The following is a 5286-nucleotide window of genomic DNA, read 5'->3' as shown; positions in this document are numbered from 1 at the left end:
GATGAGAAGGGACCAGGAAAAGTTCACTTGCTCCAGGAGTGGCTACAGCCAGTCCTGACTCCAAGCCCTGGCGTCCAAAGACACGGAAAAAAAGAAGCCCTTGGCTGGCACCTCTGCCAAAATGAATCCAGCAGGGACTCAGTGGCATGGTTTGCAAAGTTTAAAAGCCCCAAAGCGTAGATCCTTTGAAGGAGAGACTGTCAACAGGCTTTGTAATCTGAAAACAACAGCTGTCTGCACGGGGTTTACAAGACAGCTTCTCAGAATAAAGCACGTCTATGGTGAAGATTAACGTCCCTCTGGGGAGGGCCTGGCAGAGAACGTGCCCCTCTCATTTGTACGTATTACCAGCCCTCTGGTTCCAGGAAATGTTGTGGCCACAAGGGCAGATGGAGGCCCATTGTCTGGTGTCTGCCGTTCTTCCTTTGGTCAGCAAGGGGATGCCAGCAAACATGGAAGTACTTAAAAAGGCATCATTTTTAATGACCCAGATCTGGAGATTTGACTTAGAAAAAGGAGTGTTTTAATCCCTCCCCTCCAATTAATCCCCCCACAACTGGCCATCAAAACCACTTGGCTGGTTAACTTAGAATGAACCAGAGAGCAGGCAACTTGAGGAATTTAAATCTTCAGAAGGAAAAAGCAAGACTGGCTGGATGGGGACAAGGAAAGAGAGGACCCAGGACACCCAATCAAGGTCCACCCTGCTGAGGGGTTTGAGAGGACAAGGCCATGCAAGGCAAAAGACTTTCGTCTTAGGAGACACAGCTCCTTGCCTGGGTCCACACATCTCCCCCTAAACCCACATCATACGCCATGGTCCCCTCATAGCTCAGAACAGAAACTGAGTCAGAGAAGGATGGTGAAGAGAGGTGATGTCCTTTTTCTTTTTTTTTTTTTTATTATTTTAATTGGAAGATAATTACATTACAATATTGTGATGGTTTTTGCCATACATCAGTATGGTCATAGGTATACATGTGTCCCCTCCATCCTGAACCCCCTGCCCACCTCCCTTCCCACCCCATCCCTCCAGGTTTTTTAAACAGAGCCAGACAAAATGGTTTAAAGTCAAGCTTCTTGCGGAGAAGAAGCAGAACCCCCACCAGCCACCCCTGGCCCCTGCCCACAGGCAGGCCTGACCCTTTCAGAGTACTCTGGACTCCCTGCTGCCAGGACTCTTTGGCCACTGGCTCTCTCCCTGCTTGAACAGCCTCCACTCGCGATTGGCAGGAGAGGGTGTACAAATACCCCAGCTCCTCTCCTCTCAGGAGGGACACAGAGGCATGGTCTGCACTGACTGCATTGATCTGTGACCCTGCAGGATTAAACTCTGCTGCCCAGAATAGGAACCTGATGGCCTTCTTCCCTCCCTGGCCCACCTACCCACCCTCTGCACGTGTGTTCTGGGCTCATCTTCCCAATAAATAACTTGCTCTTCAAGCCGGGTCTCGGGATCCACTCTGGGTGGAAGCTAAATGAAGACAAGGGACAGCTGGGGAAGGAGAGGGCAGCACAGGAGGTGACTTGTGCCCTGTGGGCTGCAGGTCCAGATTCCCAGATCTGAGTGTTACAGATAAACTGGAAATCTGGATTCCTAATATGAAATCCTTTCATGTTTATTTTTTGAGGGGTGGGTAGGAGAGGGATCATAAAATACACCCTCCTGGTCAAACCAGATGCATTAAGATTAGCCTGTGGTAAGGTCATCTCTGGCCTAAGATTGGAAGGAGAAGAGGGAGGGGTGAGCTGGCATTTTTCAGGATGACAACACGTACACAATGGGACAGCACAGAGTGACTCAGGGCCAGGCTGATTTTTCATGGTAGGGCGCTGAGACCTCCAGTACGAAATGAAGGAACCCTGGCTCTTTGAGCCAAGAAAGGCCGAAGTGACAGAGAGAACTCCCTTTGTCCTTTTCATATGACACCCCTGGTGCCACCTTCTTCACCTGCACCATCAGGGCCTCCACACCCCTGATGCCCTCTAGTCCTCAGACAAATTGAGTTCAACTCCCCAAATTGGATGGTAGAAAGAATTAGGGAGCTCAAGGAATTGGAGGTGAGTATCCCCTCTTTAAAAGTACAGAGAACAGTCTTGAAAACACTGAAATGTCTAACCTATGAAAATGTGGCTGTTTGTCCAGAGATCTGGATTTCCACATCATATATCTCGGTTTTTGAAACACAAAGGCAGAACTGGAAATCACAGCATCCAATTGCTGCTCTGATCAAAAGTAGTCACTTGGTCTCTTACACTCCTCCAGTCATGGGGGGCTCACTACCTGAAACATCAATCCATTCTGGACGCTTTTGGAATGCCTTCCTTTATATGCTGAAATCTACCTTTCTGGAACTCATCCCCATTGGCCAGATTCTGCTTTGTGTAACTATACACTTAAAATAGCAAAATTCAGCAGACAGGGAAGGAAACCAACCAGAAGGGTGTATCAGAATCTCCAGAGTGGAGAGGGTGTCAGCAGTGAAAATGGTTTGAAACCACACAGGTGCTTGTTATGTCAGGATGGGGAACACATGTATACCTGTGGCAGATTCATTTCGATATTTGGCAAAACCAATACAGTAGTGTGAAGTTTAAAAATAAAATAAAATAAAAATAATAAAAAAAATAAAGTCAAGAAGTGAAAAACAATATTTTCCATGATACAAATAAGAGCCTGATAGTACCCAGAATATATAAGATTTTTATATTCATCAAAAGGGAACATGGTGCTTGATAAGACTGAAGACCTTTGTTTGATTTGTTTCAGGTTCTCTTTCTGACATCTGAAGGCAGCTGTCATCCTTGACTCTCAGCCCCCTCCCCTTTGTGGCAATTACCCTCAGTTTCTGCAAACACTTCTTCTGACCCAGATCATGGCTCCCGCCCAACTTAAGCCACTTCTCAATTCAGCTCATCATGTTCTTTTCAAACCGGGCATATGCTCCTGGGAAGGTAATTTGGAGAGAAGATAGGGATTAGGTGAAACGTCAGGAAAAATGTTATTTTAAACAACTATTTTTAATGCTAAAACAAGGACTTTATTGTCAAGCAGATTACAACATCAGAATTCATCTTTTTTAGTAGTTCAAGAAACTTCAAAGATGTCCCTTGTGCCTTCTTCCTAGCTTTGTTTCTACATGGCTGTCCTTCTGAGTACTAGAGACAGTCTATGTCTCTTTTTATAAGGACACTAATCCTAAGGGATCAGAGTGCCATTCTTATTTAAAATTTTATTATTGAGGTATAGTTGCTTTACAATGTTTATTAATTTCTGCTGTGCAGCAATGTGAATCAGCCATAAGTATACATATATACACTCTTTTTTTTTAGATTTCCTTCCCATTTAAGTCACCAAAGAGCACCAAGTAGAGCTCTCTGTGCTACAGAGTAGGTTCTCTGTAGTTATCTATCTTATATATAGTAATGCGTATATGGGAAGTGGGCTTCCCTGGTAGCTCAGCTGGTAAAGAATCTGCCTACAATGCAGAAGACCCTGGTTCAATCCCTGGGTTGAGAAGATCCCCTGGAGAAAGGATAGGCTACCCACTCCAGTATTCTTGGGCTTCCCTGGTGGCTCAGACAGTAAAGAATCTGCCTGCAATGTGGGAGACCTGGGTTCAGTCCCTGGGTTGGGGAAGATCTCCTGGAGGAGTGCATGGTAACCCACTCCAGTATTCTTGCCTGGAGAATCCCATGGACAAAGGAGCGTGGTGGGCTACGCTCCAGGATCAGAAAGAGTCAGACACAACTGAGCAACTAAGCAGAGCCCAGTACTGTGTGTAAATGTCAATCCCAACCTCCCAATTCATCCCGACCCTGTTGCCCACCCCCCACCCCCAACCCGCTTGGTGACCATAAGTTTGTTCTCTGTATCTGCGATAATATTTCTGCTTTTTCCAAAATTATTTATTTATTTTTTTGACTGCATCAGGTCTTACTCGGGGCAAGCAGGATCTTCACTGCAGTACTTGGGCTTCTCTAGGCATACAAGCTTCTCTCTAGTTGTGGCACAAGGGCTCAGTTGTCCCCTGGCACATGGGATCTCAGTTCCCTGACTGAGGATCAAACACACATCCCCTGCATTGGAAGGTGGATTCTTAACCATTGGACGACTAGGAAAGTCCTTCCATTGCTGTTTTGCAAGTAAGTTCATCTGTACCATTTTTCTAAACTCCACATATAAGTGATGTTAAATGGTATTTGTTTTTCTCTTTCTGACTTTCTTCATTCTGTTTTACAACCTCTATGACCTCATTTAACCTTAATTTCTTCCCTGGTGGCTCAGAGGTTAAAGCGTCTGCCTCCAATGCAGGAGACCCGGGTTCGATCCCTGGGTCGGGAAGATCCCCTGGAGAAGGAAATGGTAATCCACTCCAGTATTCTTGCCTGGAGAATCCCATGGACGGAGAAGCCGGGTGGGCTACAGTCCATGGGGTCGCAAAGAGTCTGACACGACTGAGTAACTGCCCCACCACCACCTCCTTATAGGCAGGCTTCCCAGGTGGTGCTAGTGGTAAAGAAACCTGCCGGCCAATGCTAGAGATGCAGGTTCAATCCCTGGGTTGGGAAGATCCCCTGGAGGAGGGCATGGCAACCCACTCCACTATTCTTGCCTGGAGAATCCCATGGACAGAGGAGCCTGGTGGGCTAGTCCATGGGATTGCAAAGAGTCAGATACAACTGGCTACTTAGCACACACATACCTCCTTATAGACTATCTCCAAATACAACCACTCTGGGATTATAGATCTCACACAGGAATTGGGGTGATGGTGGTGATGGCACAATTCAGTTTCATTCATAACAGCCCTGCCAGCACTGGTTGCTTTAAGGAAATGCCCTTATATCATGGAGATTATGAATTTAAGTTCTATTGCCCTTATTGGTATTTCAGTTGGCAAGTCTGAGAGGCTCTGGGCCCTCAATGTGTCCATTGACAGGGTGATGCCCAAAGGAGGAGCCCTCTGGAGGGGGCCATTACCTCTCCCATACAGGACATATGTGGGGTGCCTCACCCAACTCCCCTTTATTACTAGCCAAAATTGAGCCAGGTTAGACCCAGCCTTGGAGTATGCAGAGGGGACAGGCTAGAGTTTGGGAATCTTGAAAGCAAAGCCAATAGAAATCACTGCCCATCCCAAATATGGAGTTTCTGACCTATGACTGCTTCCCCCTCTCCCCAGGCTACAGATGGAGGCAGATCAGCTCATTTTTGTTTGGACCTCAAAATATTACATTTTCTTTCAAAACCTTCTATAATCCAAACAGCATGTGGTGACTTCT

The 5286-nt window shown here is 46.4% G+C and overlaps 1 non-coding gene across 1 annotated transcript; it reads left to right on the top strand.

Moving 5' to 3' along the window:
• Positions 1–4273: 4273 nt before the first annotated feature.
• Positions 4274–4345, top strand: TRNAW-CCA. The gene has a single exon. It is a non-coding gene; the product is annotated as a tRNA-Trp (tRNA).
• The last annotated feature ends 941 nt before the right edge of the window (positions 4346–5286 follow it).

The sequence above is a fragment of the Bison bison genome, unplaced genomic scaffold (assembly GCF_000754665.1).
Source record: "Bison bison bison isolate TAMUID 2011002044 unplaced genomic scaffold, Bison_UMD1.0 scf7180017864473, whole genome shotgun sequence".
NCBI classification, from domain to species: Eukaryota; Metazoa; Chordata; class Mammalia; order Artiodactyla; family Bovidae; genus Bison; species Bison bison.
Note: the sequence above shows the minus strand (reverse complement) of the source record. Positions and strands in the feature narration are given on the sequence as shown.